Raw genomic sequence first — 16,994 nt, 5'->3', positions numbered from 1 at the left:
TGGGACCATACACATGATTGGAATAAAAGGCTAAAAGGATACAACTTATTTGCAAGAAACAGAATTGATAAACGAGGAGGAGGTGTCGCATTGTATGTTAGAAAAGCGTATATCTGCACAGAGATTGAAGCTTCAGAGACTGGGAGTTCTGTGGAAACTGTTTGGGTAAGAATACAAGGAGAGAACAACGGAAAGGACACCATTGTAGGCATTTACTACAGGCCACCTGGGCAAGCTGAAGATATGGATGAACTCTTTATGTATCAAATGACCAAGTTCTCCAAAAAATATGACGTAGTGGTCATGGGAGATTTCAACTATCCAGACATTTGTTGGGAATCTCTCTCAAGTAAAACTAACAGGTCAAGCAAATTCTTATCCTCTCTTGCTGACAACTTTATCTTCCAAAAGGTAGGGGAGAAAACAAGGGGATCTGCTACTTTGGATCTAATCCTTATAAACAGGGAGGAAATGGTTGAGGAGGTAAAGGTGGCTGGGACCCTAGGAGGCAGCGATCATGCTATTATAGAATTTTGGATAACTAGAGGAGGAAGACATGTGAAGACTCAAACTTCAAGGTTAGATTTTAGAAAGGCAGATTTTAAGAGACTCAGAAAGAGAATAGGAGGGATCCAATGGCTGGATGTCCTTAAGGACAAAAATGTCCAGGAAGGATGGGAAATTTTTAAAAATGAGATTCTCAAAGCACAATCGTTAACAATCCCGAAAAGCAGGAAGAATGGGAAGCATTTAAGGAAACCAGGATGGATGAACACAGAACTTAAACACATCCTAAAAAGAAAGAAAGAAATGTTTATTAAATGGAAAGAGGGAGGCATATCTAAAGAAGATTATAATGCAGTCTGCAGATCCTGCAGGGCACGTATCAGGTTAGCTAAAGCTGACAATGAATTAAGGCTTGCAAGAGATGTCAAAAGCAATAAAAAAGGATTTTGGGGGTATGTCAAAAGTAAAAGAAAAGTCAAAGATGCTATAGGATTTTTACAGGATGAAAATGGAGAAATGGTAAGAGAGGATGTTGAGAAGGCCGAACTTTTTAATTCCTATTTTGCATCTGTTTTCTCTCAGAAAGAAAATGTAACATCAACTGATTTTCACTGTCCTTTTAAAGGAATAGAAGAATCCAAGTTATCTGTAAACAGAAAGATTGTGAGGGAATATTTAGCTAACATAAATGAGTTCAAGTCTCCAGGTCCAGATGAATTACACCCCAGAGTACTGAAGGAGATCGTAGAAGAAATTTTAGAACCACTCTCCATAATCTTTGAAAATTCTTGGAGAACAGGAGAAGTCCCAGAAGACTGGAGAAGAGCAAATGTTGTTCCTATCTTCAAAAAGGGGAAGAAGGTGGACCCAGGGAACTATAGGCCGGTGAGTCTGACTTCTATACCAGGAAAGATCTTTGAACAAATTATTAAACATCATGTATGTGTAACATACCTGGCGGCGTCCTTGCATGGTGGTCCATCTCCCACTGTGCAAGAGGGCGCACTTGATCTCCTGTCCAGAATGTCTCTCTGGCTTCCCTCCATGCTGTCTGTTTGTGTCTGTTTCTGCTGCTTAAGGGCGGCGCCCGATCACTTCCTGCCTTTTGTACCTGCTGTGGGTCACACCCCTTGTGCGTCCTCAGCCTATTGCTGTCTGTCACCTGGTATATAGCTCAGCAGCTCCCTTCTATCCCTGCCTGAGCATAGTGTTTCCTTCAGTGTGTGCTTGCACTCTGAAGGTGCCAGGTCCCGTCTTTGTTTCCTTGTCTGCCTTTCCTGGAGGCTGTATTTCCAGGCCTGTCTGAACTCAGTCCTGTATGTCTCCTGCTTTGCGGTATCAGCTCCCGTGTCTGAACTGTGTCCTGTATGTCTCCTGCTTTGCGGTATCAGCTCCCGTGTCTGAACTGAGTCCTGTATGTCTCCTGCTTTGCGGTATTAGTTGCCGTGTCTGAACTGAGTCCTTTCTGTGTATCTTGTCTGTCCTGTCTGAACACGCTCCTAGCCTGTTCCTCCCGCCTTCTAGGGGCCGATTACCTAGACCCGCTCCTGTATCTTGTCTGTCCTGTCTGAACACGCTCCTTGCCTGTTCGTTCCGCCTCTCTGGGGGCAGTATTCCCAGACCCGCTCCTGTATCCCGCTGCAGTGTCGGTCTCCTCCGTACACTCAGTTCCAGTCTGAACTCTCTCCTATCCTTTACCTGTTTTGCCTCTATGTCCGTTCCCTTCCTTTTTCTGCAGAGTCTGAACTCGTACCTAACTCCTGCCTGTTGTCTCTGTACTCCCGTTTGTGAGTTTGTGGTCCACTCGCTACTTCACTGCAAGTACCCTGTGGGTGTCTGGCTCTGTCTTTCCCTTCCTGTCTGTTCCGTGTGAACAGAGTCCTGTCCTGCCCTGCTTCTGCCCGCTGCTCCGGCAGTCCTGTCCTGCCCTGCTTCTGCCCGCTGCTCCGGCAGTCCTGTCCTGCCCTGCTTCTGCCCGCTGCTCCGGCAGTCCTGTCCTGCCCTGCTTCTGCCCGCTGCTCCGGCAGTCCTGTCCTGCCCTGCTTCTGCCCGCTGCTCCGGCAGTCCTGTCCTGCCCTGCCTGTACCCCTCTGCCTGTAATGTTCCTGAGTCCCAGTGTGTACTGGGCCCTATCCCGCCTGTGTTCCTACCTGCTAGTGCCTCCCTGTCTGCACTCTAGCTGTGCTTGCCTGTACCCCCCCTGCCTGCTTACCCGCCTGCCTGCATACCAGTCGTGCCTGCCTATACCCACCAGTCTGTGTGCCAGCCTACCAGCCTGTTCCTGTATTCCCCTGTGTGGGTCAACAGCCGTGTCCGGGGTCTGTCCTGGAGTAGCACCTGGTCCCTCTGCTCAGTTCCTCCTTGGTGCACTGGCGTCGTATGCCGTCGTGCGACCCTGGTCGGATCGGGTGAATACCTAGTCACGCCCCTCCAGGCATTCACTCTCCGGCACGGTCCAGTGGAATCACTACCAATCACACGCACACGCCGCTTAGCCCGGGCGTGTGCATAACAGCATGCTCAGGCCATGGTTCCCGTTGAGCCCCACGGCCTTCGCTCTTTGAGAAGTTTTTCCAGCGAATACATGCATTAAAATAAAATAATAAATTTTTTCCCCCCTTTAGCTGAGTTCCAGGCGAATTACGCACCCGTCCAGATGGATCTATCAGCCCTCGTTCCTGCGGATCCGCCACGTTACTATGGGGATCCAAGACAGTGTCGTGCATTTGTGGAGCAATGCATGCTACACTTTAAGGCCCACCCTCTCTATTTTCCTTCCGATTGGGCTAAAGTGGCCTTTATGATTGACTATCTAGCGGGTGATGCCTTGAAATGGGTCACCCCCCTATGGGAAGCATGGGATCCTGTCATCCTTGACCTGCAGGCCTTCCTGGTGGCCTTTCGTATGGTCTTCGAGGACCCTAACTCTGAAGCCCCTGCTGAAGCTTCACTTCCCAATATCCCGGAGCAGCCCCGACGGGTAATGTGTGTGGGTAGCGCAATAGTCCTCCAGCCCAATGAGACTACTGCCCACCCAGAATCCTCACAGGGTGACTACGCTTTCCGGAATACTTCTCTCAACCTCAAGAGGCAGTCCAGACGTGCTAGACTTAGAGGCAAGCCGTCACGCCAGGGTCTGTCCTCCCTGAGACCTCCTGACCCCAACCTTGAAGTCCCTACTGAAGCTTCATCTCCCTGTATCCCGGAGAAACCCCAATGGGTAATGTGCGTGGGTAGTGCACCAGTTCTCCTGGCCGAAGAGACTTCTGCCCATCCAGACTCCACACAGGAGAACTTCCTGCACCCGGCATCAGATGCTTCTTTCTCTTTAACCGGTGTGCATGTCCAAGGATGCTCCAAAGCTGTGGTTACCTCAGAGTCTGTGCACCTCTACTACCTGGCGGAGGATCCCCTGTTGCCTCCTGAACCCTCCGGGATACCACTCGATGACAAATGGAGAGAGACTTCTCTACACCCGGTACTCAATACTTTGTCCGCTTCGTCCTGTGAGCCTGACAATGGGTACCCCGAAGCAGAGGTTACCCGTGAGTCTCTACACCCCTCTGACCAGGCGGAGGACCGCCAGCTGTCTCCAGAACCCTTCGGGGTGCCACCTGGTGGTGAATGGACAGAGACTTTCCTATACTCGGTACCCGATACCTCGCCTGCTTCCTCCAGTGAGTCCGACCTAGTGTACTCTGAAGCAGAGGTTACCCATGAGTCTCTACACCCCTCTGACCAGGCGGAGGACCGCCAGCTGTCTCCAGAACCCTTCGGGGTGCCACCTGGTGGTGAATGGACAGAGACTTTCCTATACTCGGTACCCGATACCTCGCCTACTTCCTCCAGTGAGTCCGACCTAGTGTACTCTGAAGCAGTTGTTTTCTCTGAGCCTCTGCACTCTTCTGACCCGGCGGAGGACCTCCAGTTGTTTCCTGAATCCTCCGGGATACCACCAGATAACAAAGAGACAGTGACTTTTCCTCATTATGTACCTGATAACCCGTCTATTTCTTCCTGTGAGCTTGACAAGATGTACCTCGAAGCAGAGATTACCCTTAAGTCTCTGTCCCCCTCCAACCCAGTGAACGACTGGCCCTCGAATTCCCTGCGGAAGATTCTGGCAGGCCTGAAGAAGAGGGGGCGTAAGGGGGGAGGTACTGTAACATACCTGGCGGCGTCCTTGCATGGTGGTCCATCTCCCACTGTGCAAGAGGGCGCACTTGATCTCCTGTCCAGAATGTCTCTCTGGCTTCCTTCCATGCTGTCTGTTTGTGTCTGTTTCTGCTGCTTAAGGGCGGCGCCCGATCACTTCCTGCCTTTTGTACCTGCTGTGGGTCACACCCCTTGTGCGTCCTCAGCCTATTGCTGTCTGTCACCTGGTATATAGCTCAGCAGCTCCCTTCTATCCCTGCCTGAGCATAGTGTTTCCTTCAGTGTGTGCTTGCACTCTGAAGGTGCCAGGTCCCGTCTTTGTTTCCTTGTCTGCCTTTCCTGGAGGCTGTATTTCCAGGCCTGTCTGAACTCAGTCCTGTATGTCTCCTGCTTTGCGGTATCAGCTCCCGTGTCTGAACTGTGTCCTGTATGTCTCCTGCTTTGCGGTATCAGCTCCCGTGTCTGAACTGAGTCCTGTATGTCTCCTGCTTTGCGGTATTAGTTCCCGTGTCTGAACTGAGTCCTTTCTGTGTATCTTGTCTGTCCTGTCTGAACACGCTCCTAGCCTGTTCCTCCCGCCTTCTAGGGGCCGATTACCTAGACCCGCTCCTGTATCTTGTCTGTCCTGTCTGAACACGCTCCTTGCCTGTTCGTTCCGCCTCTCTGGGGGCAGTATTCCCAGACCCGCTCCTGTATCCCGCTGCAGTGTCGGTCTCCTCCGTACACTCAGTTCCAGTCTGAACTCTCTCCTATCCTTTACCTGTTTTGCCTCTATGTCCGTTCCCTTCCTTTTTCTGCAGAGTCTGAACTCGTACCTAACTCCTGCCTGTTGTCTCTGTACTCCCGTTTGTGAGTTTGTGGTCCACTCGCTACTTCACTGCAAGTACCCTGTGGGTGTCTGGCTCTGTCTTTCCCTTCCTGTCTGTTCCGTGTGAACAGAGTCCTGTCCTGCCCTGCTTCTGCCCGCTGCTCCGGCAGTCCTGTCCTGCCCTGCTTCTGCCCGCTGCTCCGGCAGTCCTGTCCTGCCCTGCTTCTGCCCGCTGCTCCGGCAGTCCTGTCCTGCCCTGCTTCTGCCCGCTGCTCCGGCAGTCCTGTCCTGCCCTGCTTCTGCCCGCTGCTCCGGCAGTCCTGTCCTGCCCTGCCTGTACCCCTCTGCCTGTAATGTTCCTGAGTCCCAGTGTGTACTGGGCCCTATCCCGCCTGTGTTCCTACCTGCTAGTGCCTCCCTGTCTGCACTCTAGCTGTGCTTGCCTGTACCCCCCCTGCCTGCTTACCCGCCTGCCTGCATACCAGTCGTGCCTGCCTATACCCACCAGTCTGTGTGCCAGCCTACCAGCCTGTTCCTGTATTCCCCTGTGTGGGTCAACAGCCGTGTCCGGGGTCTGTCCTGGAGTAGCACCTGGTCCCTCTGCTCAGTTCCTCCTTGGTGCACTGGCGTCGTATGCCGTCGTGCGACCCTGGTCGGATCGGGTGAATACCTAGTCACGCCCCTCCAGGCATTCACTCTCCGGCACGGTCCAGTGGAATCACTACCAATCACACGCACACGCCGCTTAGCCCGGGCGTGTGCATAACAGTATGTAAGTACCTGGATAAGAATGAAGTGATTAACCAGAGTCAGCATGGGTTTGTAACTAACAAGTCATGTCAGACTAACTTAATTTCCTTCTATGACAGAATCACTGACTGGGTGGATCAGGGAAATGCTGTAGATATAGTATATCTTGACTTCAGCAAAGCATTTGACAAAGTATCTCACACCATCCTTATTGAAAAAATGACCAAGTATGCAATGGACCAGGCAACTGTTAGGTGGATTCATAACTGGCTTAGTGATCGGACTCAAAGGGTGGTTGTAAATGGCTTCACATCCAGCTGGATGAATGTCTCAAGTGGGATACCACAGGGCTCTGTCCTGGGACCTGTATTGTTCAACATCTTCATCAATGATTTAGATGAAGGAATTGAGGGTAAACTGATTAAATTTGCTGATGACACAAAGCTAGGAGGGATATCTAATACTAGAGAAGAGAGAGAGAGGATTCAAAAAGACCTAAATAAACTGGAGCAGTGGGCAGCAACCAACAGAATGGTTTTTAACAGGGAAAAATGCAAAGTACTACATCTGGGCAATAAAAATGAAAAAAGCATATACAGAATGGGAGGAATAGAGCTAAGCAACAGTACATGTGAAAAAGACTTAGGTATACTAATAGATCATAGACTGAACATGAGTCAACAGTGTGATGCAGCAGCAAAAAAGGCAAATACAATTCTGGGATGTATTAACAGAAGCATACAGTCTAGATCACGTGAAGTCATTATCGGTCTTTACTCCTCTTTGGTCAGACCTCATCTGGAATACTGTGTACAGTTTTGGGCACCACATTTTAAAAAAGACATAGACAAACTGGAACAAGTTCAGAGAAGAGCGACCAGAATGGTGACTGGTCTGCAAACCATGTCCTATGAGGAACGGTTGCAGGATTTGGGAATGTTTAGCTTGCAAAAAAGAAGACTGAGAGGAGACTTAATAGCTGTCTACAAATATGTCAAGGGCTGTCACATTGTAGAAGGATCATCTTTATTCTCATTTGCACAGGGAAAGACTAGAAGCAACGGGATGAAACTAAATGGGAGGAGACACAGATTAGATATTAGAAAAAACTTTTTGACAGTTAGGGTGATTAATGAGTGGAACAGGCTGCCACGAGAGGTGGTGAGTTCCCCTTCAATGGACGTCTTCAAACAGAGGCTGGACAGACATCTGTCTGAGATGATTTAGTGAATCCTGCTTTGAGCAGGGGGTTGGACCAGATGACCCAGGAGGTCCCTTCCAACTCTACCATTCTATGATTCTATGATTCTATGATTCTATGATTCTATGGTTCTCTGGTGGGCTCGTCCAATGCTGCCCTAAAGCAGGCCAGGCTAAGAAAAGTGTGGGGGAAGGTCACAGGAGAAGTAGGGGCGGCTGGGGACCATTTATGGACACCCGACTGCCCCCAGGCGGCTGGGGACCGTGTGTGGACACCCGGCCACGTGGCGGCTGGGGACCCAGTATGGACACCCAGCCGCCCCCTGGCGGCAGGGGACCGAGTGTGGACACCCGGCCGCTGGGCGGCTGGGGACTGAGTATGGATACCTCGCTGCCGAAGCAGCCATGAGGTAGTGGCCAGCTACGGCCTCCTCCAAACTAAATGGCCCCATTTCAAGTGCAAGCTAGCAGTATGGTATTGCAGCCTGCGGGTGGGTGGGTGGTTGGGTGCATATTTGCGCTTGCATTGCAAGGAATGTGGGAGGTACATTTGAACACTGCCCTGGGACGAGGACTTGTACGGGGATAGTTGCAAGTCTGCATCTTCTGATGCGGCAAGGATCACTTCTCATGGGCACACTTTTAGGCAGTGACCTGGGAGTCAGAGATGCTTCCAGGGGTCTTCCCCATGCTGTTCCCATGTCTTTTCAGCACTGTATGCATGTGTCACACAGCACATGGCCAGATAAGGTTGTAAAATGTTAAAATGACCTTTCCCGGTGAATGCATTTGTCACAGTTGAAAGCAATACAAAAGTGCAAAAACGCATAAAAAATGCTACTTGTAAACATAGCCCAAGATGTAGAGGAGTATTTTTATTTTTGGTTATTTATTTTACCTTATACACAAGTCTTTACCCTGGAAAGGAAATTCCTTAACATATTTCACAGGAAAACAGTTTGAGTTGCGTTTTTGAACGTTTTATTGTGAGCCCGTAAAAGTGGCTTAATACCTCTGACCATGTTGTTGACAGCAGTGACCTGGGGGTCAGAAATGCTTCCTAGGGCGAGCCCCATGCTGTCCCCATGTATTTTGAGCACTGTCACTATCATTTTGGGCACTTTTTAGGCTTTCTACAGACTGCCGGGGGTGCCGCCGCAAAAATGCTCGTGTCACCCATAGACTAACATTGGGCTCACTGCTCGGGTCGAGCACCCAAGTATTACGGTGAGCTCAGCCCGAGCTTCGAGCACCCGAGAATTTTAGTGCTCACTCAACACTAATTGGTATGTGAGAAAAGGAGAATAATGCAGGTTTAATTCAAAGGGATAGAGAGATAGGATAGTCAGTCTGCCTATGAGGGAGGGTCTGAAAGGGCCCCATATCTGGCTGCTGCTGCTGCTTACATTATCAGTATGTCTATACTTCTGCTGCTACAATTAGATCATATATTTTTGCATTTATTCAGAAGTAAGCCACCAATTTTTCAGAAAGAAAACAATGTGAATGTAACATTCAATACAGAAATTGTGCATACCTTAAAACACACAACACCAATACTTTTGTGTGTTGCCATTATAATTTTTTTGCCGTTTATCTAGAATTTCTTGGTCACTCTATTTTGGGAGAACGGAAATTGTGTCAGATTGGTACACTTCTACACAGTCACCTCCTGTCCACAAGAGCACAGAGAGGCACCAGGGAGCGAGAAAAGGTGGTCCACTCAGTCGCTTACGTGGCCTCACACTCTCTTACACCCCTGAAGGCTGAGAAGCTCTTTCACTACTCGAGTGAAGCAGAGTCTTGTCAGCTTGGTAGAGCTGCCACCAGTCTCTATTTGATATAACAGACTTATAGGTAACAGACTTATATCGGGCTAGAAACCAGCCCGGTAGCGAGTTTGTTGGACCAAACAAAAGACGTAAGGTTCGTGGATCGAGATAAATGAACAGCCCAGGGTTAAATTATATATTTAATCGCCTTAGGGGCACACTAAACAGTCTTCTATATACATAAGGGTTATACATATACAGTGGACAGAGTTACAAATACAAAAGCATGGTACAACAAGTATAAGCAGATCTTAAAGTCAATTATCAGATAGTTGGAAGGCCTTGCTTTTGGGGGATGGGCGGCCACATGGGGAAGTTGTGGGCCCTCACTTGGTTGGTGGACTTCTCCCACACATCTTGATGTCACGAGTGGGAGACAGTGGGAGGAGACTTGCGGGAGATTTTAAAATCTCTGAGTTACACGCAGGGAAGGACCTAACTCTGCACCTCCTGGTCTAAGCTTGCTACCATCTCCCGAAACCAAAATGGGCTACAGTTCCTTACTTGATGTTCCTAGGGAGCCGGTTCTGGAGTCATCAGATCTAGCTGGGCCCCTGCTACACGTGGAAACCAAGCACAGTGGTCCTATGGGTTTCCAAAAGGCTGGGGGGTATATCTCCTCATCCATACACGCTAGATTAGGCTGGGATGCAGTCTGGCATTCGCTATCTCCCCCTGAACTAGAAAATCCATTTTGTGAAGAGCTGGGACATATAGTCCTTTCACAACTCGGTATTGAAATATAGTACCTTAACGAAAGAGGACATATGAGGGATCACTACAGGGGGTCCTTCTTGCCTTCTTGTCAGCTTATCTCACAGCTGCAGAGAGACACTCGCACTGAAGCCACCCTCCCTCCTCTCTTACAGCTGTGGGTCCCATTGTGTTGGCCTATGGAGTGAATTCAAGGGTTGCAAAAAAATTTGGAGGCACTCCAATGCCCCTTTGAAGAGACATGGAGGTCAGGAGGCCTCCTGAAAACAATGATCCCATTATTAGGAAGTGGGTCTCCCATTGTGTTGGCCTATGCAGTGAATGCAAGGGCTGCCAAAAATTGTGAGGCACTCCAATTCACCTTAGAAGAGACGTAGAGGGCCTCCTGTAAACAATGTTCCCAATATTAAGAAGTGGGTCACCATAGTGTTGGCCTATGCAGTGAATGCAAGGGCTGTCAAAAATTGGGAGGCACTCCAATGCACCAATGGAAAAGACGTGGAGGAAGGCTTTATGAAAAAATGTTCCTATTAGAAAGGAGTGGGTCTTCTATACTTGTAATGCCCATGCACTAAGTGTATGGGCTGACAAACATTTACCTTTGGTGGGTATACATGAACATACTGTATACAATTTTTTTTTACGGGCATCATAAACACCCTTTAAAAAAATTATGTGGATGTTGCATCACGGACCAAGGTCACACTGGTGATATGATGGTGGAGGATGAGGATTAGGAGGCGGAGGAGGACAAGAGCAAATAGCCAAAATCAGGAAGCATATATCCATTTGTGGGTGTGAAAAGGTGCATGGGAATACACCGCCCAAAAAAAACCCCACTGGATTTGAGTTTATGTTACCCTGCTATCATTCAGTGGTGTTGAGAAGTCTGCCCCAATTCAGCCCTTGTTCATTTTTATAAGAGTCAACCTGCCAGCATTTTCAGTTGACAGGCGGATGCGCTTATCAGTTATAATTCCACTAGCGGCACTTAAAAACCCGCTCTGATAAAACGCTAGTGGCAGAACTTTGACAGTGTTCCCCTACCTCTGCTGGATTGGACTTGTGTCTCTCTCACCTGTACTCCTTGGTTGTCCAACGAACTGTGACCTCTGCCGCCAGAGTTTTCAGATGGGAATTTTTTTAATAGTTCCGCAACAAGGGCCTTCTCGTACTGCCCCATTTTTGTAGACCTGTCCGCCTCAGGAATAAGAGATATGAAGTTCTCCTTGTAGCGTGGGTCTAAAAGTGTCACCAACCAGTAATGACTGTCACCCAAAATTTTGAGAGTGCGAGGATGACGGGAAAGGCAGCGTAATATAAACTCAGCCATGCGTGCCAGACTGCTAACAGGCAAGACTTCTGTGTCCTCACCAAAAGGGCGACTGACTATGGTCTCCTCCTCCTTCTCCTCTCTGTCCTCTGGCTATCCACGCTGAACAGACAGTATGTCAGTTATGCAGGTAGCACCATCTATAGCATATGAAATTAGCTCCTGTTCTTCCTCCTCCTCCTCTTCCTCATTGTCATCCAATCCATGTTGGGATGAGATGAGACTGGGCTGTGTGTAATCACCCGGTATGGTTCCTTGCTCCATCTCATCGTGCTCCGTCTGCAATGCATCCTCTTTGATTTTTAGCAGAGAGTGTTTCAGAAGACAGAGAAACGGGATGGTGATGCTAATTATGGCATCATCACCGTTCATCATCTTGGTGGAGTTCTCAAAATTTTACGGATGGTACAGATGTCTGACATCCATGTCTACTCCTGAGGTCTTATGTGTGGAGTCTGAACTGAATACCAACAGCCTTTTTGATGCTCGTAGTCAATAACTGCCATCTTCTGCTCACAAATCCTCCCCAACATCTGCAGTGTCAAGTTCCAATGCGTAGGGACATCACATACCAGTCGGTGAGCCGGAAGCTGCAAACGCTGCAGAAGCACGGCAAGGGCGGCGGAAGCTGTAGCTGACTTTCTAAAATGGGCACACATGGTGGCATACTTTGACAAGCAGATCCGGCAGCTCCCGGTAGCTTTTGAGAAACTGCTGAACCACGAGGATAAGCACATGGACCAGGCATGGTACATGTGTGAGCTCGCCTCGCCTCAGAGCCACCACCAGGTTCCGGCCATTGTCACACATGACCATGCCTGGCTGTAGGTTCAGAGCTGTCAGCTACAGATCTGTCTGCTCTTTCAAAGCTGTCCATAACTCTTCAGCATTGTGCGATTTGTCACTTAAGCATATTAGCTTCAGCACAGCCTCTTGCCGCTTGGCTGAGGCAGTGCTGCAGTGCTTCCTGCTTGTGAATGATGTGGTAATTTTGGAGATGGAGGCTGAAGAGGAGGAGGAGGCTGAGGAGGATGAGGTGCAGGAGCTGTAGACTGTGGGGGCAACCCTGATTGACCTAGAGCCCGCAATCGTCGGCGTCAGGTGGATGTGTTCTGTCCCATGGTCTGACTGGGCCCTGACTTCCACTATGTTAACCCAGTGTGCCGTCAGTGAGATGTACCATCCCTGCCCACAAGCACTTGTCCATGTGTGCGTGGTTAGGTGGACTTTCCCTGTAACTGCATTGTTTAGGGCACGGCTAATGTTGTGGGACACATGCTTGTGTAATGCGGGGACGGCACACCGGGAGAAATAGTGGCGGCTGGGTACCAAGTACCGAGGGATGGCTGCCACCATCAGGTTGTGGAATGCTTCCGTCTCCACGAGCCTAAAAGGCAACATTTCGAGCGCAAGCAGTTATGAAATGTGGGAATTTTGTAGGTGGCCTGTGGGGCATTGGCTGCGTATTTGCGCTGACGTCCAAAGGACAGGGGTATGGACAACAGAACGCTGCCCTGTGACAAGGGCGTGCTTGATGATGGTGCTAGTTTAGAGTGTGCAATGACAGGTGCAGGGCAGGAGGCATCTTCGCATGCACTATGGACAGGTGATTGGCTTGCACGCAGAGTGGAAGAAGCAGTGGTGTCACCAGCCTACACTGTTCCTGGACCCTGGGATTCGGCCCACAAAGTCGGGTGCTTTGCTGCCATGTGCCTGATCATGCTGGTGGTGATCAGGCTGCTAGTTTTGCTACTCCTGCTGATGATGGCCTGGCAGGTGGTGCAAATGGCCTTTTTGGGGTTATCGGCAGAGTCTTTAAAAAACAACCAGACTGGGGAAGACCTAACAGTTGTACTGCCAACTTCTGTCATGTTGGTGTTACTGGGAACAGTTGGCCACCTTCTGTCTGCATCCACCACACTGCTTTCTGCCTGTTGGGGTGCTTTGCCTCCCTCCTCCTTTGTGCTGCTGTCCTCGCTCTGCATGTCCTCCTGCCAGGTTAAGTCAGTTACTATATCATCCACAACCTTGTCTTCAACTACTGCACCCTGGTCCTCCTCTTGACTTTCTGGCAATTGTGTCTCATCATCGTCCACCTCTTGTGACACTTTCCCACCGTCGCCTTCATATGACCGTGGATGCGCAAATATTTTGGCATCGCTACATGCAATCTCCTCTTGCCCCGCTTCAAGTGGGCCGGGCGAGAGTCCCGAATCTATAAATGGAAAAGTGAACAGATCTTTGGAGTGTCTAAATTTGGGATCAGTTGTCTTCGGGCACTCGGCATGGTGGGAGGAAGGAGGATCAGGGTGGGGAATATGCGGTCCAGACTCACAGCTACTGAAACTTGACCGTGTGGAAGACAGGGTGGAGGTGGTGGTGGCTAAATTACTGGAAGCATTATCTTCTATCCAACCAATAACCTTTTCACACTGTTATGTGTTCAATAGTGTTGTTCTGCGGTCCCCTATTAATTGGGAGAGGAAGGTCAAGCGAGAAGATGTGGTTGTTTGTTGTGGCACAATTTCATCTTGCCCACGGTCTCGGCATCAGCATGCACCAACACCATCACGTCCAGTTCCCAGTCCCTTGCCACGTGCCTTGCCCACTTTAAATGGAGGACAATATCTTCCTCACTCACTACAAATGGCTTAATTTGGAGTGAAATTGATATGATCCATGTGACGGACAAACCACAGTTTTAAATAGATAGCCTGTTGGTAACTATTTTTAACAGCAAACTGGTGTCAATAACTTCACTAACACACTGAAACCAAATTTTAATGGAGGCAAAAAATGGCAGAATTTTCAGCACATTTATATGTGACCAATGTGACGGACAAACCACAGTTTTAAATAGCTGGCCTGAAGGTAACAATTTTTAACAGCGCAGACCTCGTGTCAATAAGTTCGCTGACACACTGCAACAACATTTCAATGAAGGGCAGAAATGGCAATATTTTCAGCGCAATTATGTGTGATCCGTGTGACTGACAAACCACAGTTTTAAATAGCTGGCCTGTTGGTAACTATTTATAACAGCAAACTAGTGTCAATAACTTCACTGACACACTGAAACAAAATTTTAATGGAGGCTAGAAATGGCAGAAATTTCAGCGCAATTATTAGATCCGTGTGACGGACAAACCACAGTTTTAAATAACTGGATTTTTAGCGCTGTAATATGGAAAAGACCTGGCTGTATTCTGCAGTGCCAAAAAGCAAATGGTGAAAACTGTGTTCTCTGGATTGCTTTTTAAGCAAATAATCAGGATTAAGATAAACAAAATTATTCCTGGCCCCTGATACCTGGGGCTATTTATAGAAATATCTGTAAAAGCACCAGCAGCAGGTAGAACTGGAATGGACTCTCTTGCTATGTGCACTGCAGTCTGCTATATACCCTGCCTGCCTGCCTAGCACTGATATCTGTGCAGCTGGATTAGTCCTCAGAAGGACTGTTAGTTGAGATGGATATGTGTCTCTATTATAGTCTGGTATACCTACACTAACTAGAAACAAGCAAATCTCTCCCTAGCTCAGCAGCAGCTCTCCCTACACTGCGTGATTCCGGAGTGACTGTGACGAGCATGGCGGCGCCAAGTCTGATATAGACCTTATGACGCTGTGTGACCAGTCAATCCCTGCATGTTGATTGGTGCTCTAAAGAGCGCCAAACAGGCGGGGAGGAACCCGAGCTCCTGCCGATCAACCCACGGAAATGCTCGGCAAGTGCCGAGCATCTTGAGCAGCAGCGAGCATGCTCTCTCTTCACTACTTAAGACTGATTAAATTGCTGTAGCAGCTGCCTGCCTGTCCATAACTAGCTACACTTTTCTGCTTTTGCAGGTTTGAAACCCCTACACAGCTGACCATCTTTTGCCTGCTCTTAATCCTATATATATGTTAGTTGCTGCTGCTTTTGCTGGGGCTTCCGATGTAGGTCATACACAGCTGGCAACTCCCGTCTTTCCATCATGTCCCATACTGTGCTGCGTCAGCTGCCCCACCACGCTGAGGATAGCTACACATCTCCTGACTGTCCACTTGTGCTTTACAGCAACACACATGGACAAAATTGTTGTTACCTTTCTGTTAAAGTAAGAAAAAACCGACAATGGTCACAGAAATAATTTGAAATTAACAAAATCATTTTCTATTTAAATTTACTGAATATCATCTTAAATTATGGTTCATCACAAAAACAATGAAACAATCACCAAACTAATGAAAATGGCCAGGACAAAATTTATGCTACTTCTAGAAAAGATTGAAAATAATTTGACCATAGGGGCATGTTAAACTCAGGTGAGTCCTGTACTTAGCATAACATGTATTTCAAAACTTGGAATCTGACAGTCAGCCCATTTAAAAGGTGGAAAGTAGTCATTGTGCTGTTTGGTATCATTGTGTGTACCACACTGAACATGGACCAAAGAAAGCTAAGGAGAAATTTATCTCAGGAGATTAGAATGAAAATTTGTTAGGAATCGTGGTTCTGTGGTCCCGCCTTGGAATGGAGCAGGTCTGATGCTGCGGTACTCCGGTCGCAGCCACCGCCATTGTCCTAACCCTGGAGGCGGGGCTACTATGCATGCATGGACACTGTCCCAATCTTATGGAGCATCACTTTCTGGTGTTGTAGGATGTGTGAGTTCATGGGATACAGTGTCTTTCACAAATTTCTCCGGTTGGCAGGTAACGCAGGACGCTTCTTTGTCTGGCACTACGCAGTAGTGGGATGTTGTCCAGTCTGCTGTTCAAGCTAGAAGTCAGAGGTTGTCTGGGGATGAATGGGAGGTATTCAACACCTGATCATTAGGCAGGCTATTTAATCCTGCTCCCTGCTCAGTTCTTTGCTGTTTATTTCCAGTTCCTATGTGCTGTATGGTGAGTGATGCTAGCTTATTGTTGCTATTTTTTCAGGGGTTTTCTATCCTCTGGTTACACTTCTGGGGTTCTTGCAGAGGTACTAAACTGGTTCTTGACTATGCACCGACCGCGTTACTAGATTCCAGCTGTCCGGTGTCAGTGGTCCTGGGTAGGGCTCCGCAAAAGTCCCCCTTCCATTTATTAGGAGCTGAGAGAAGAGTATTCCCGACCCTCAAGGGTTAACCTAGCTGGGCAGCTTGTACCAAGTACATCTGTGACTGTGCCTTTCCTGGTTTGTGACAGTCTTGCTGGGTCCCTTTGCAAAGCAAATAACAAAATTATAGTCAAACATGTTAAAGGTAAAGACTATAAGACCATCTACAAACAGCTTGATATTTTTGTCACTATATATTTTTCAGAAGTTTAAAGTCTATAGAACTTTAGCCAACCTCCCTGGATGTGGCTGAAAAAGGAAAAACAATGACATATTGAAGAGATGGATAATATAAACGGTAACCGAAGTGCCCAGAACAACTTCCAAAGAGATTAGAGGTGAACGCCAAGGTCAAAGTACATCACTTTCAGATCACACCAGTCATTAATGTCTTGGACAAAGTCGACTTTATGGGAGACAACTGAGGAGGAAACCATTGTTGAAAATAAAAAAGCAAGACTGGGATTTGCCAAAATGTATATTAACAAGCCACAAGTTTCTGGGAGAATGTCCTTTGGAAAAATGAGACAAAACTGGATAATTTTGATAATTCATGTTTGCATATGCAACAGGAAAACAAACAAAGAAAACTGTATACCTACTGTGAAA

This window comes from Phyllobates terribilis, unplaced genomic scaffold (genome assembly GCF_046119375.1).
Source record: "Phyllobates terribilis strain yellow unplaced genomic scaffold, ASM4611937v1 Scaffold_1__5_contigs__length_1240528914, whole genome shotgun sequence".
NCBI lineage: Eukaryota > Metazoa > Chordata > Amphibia > Anura > Dendrobatidae > Phyllobates > Phyllobates terribilis.
This window is presented reverse-complemented; position numbering follows the sequence as displayed.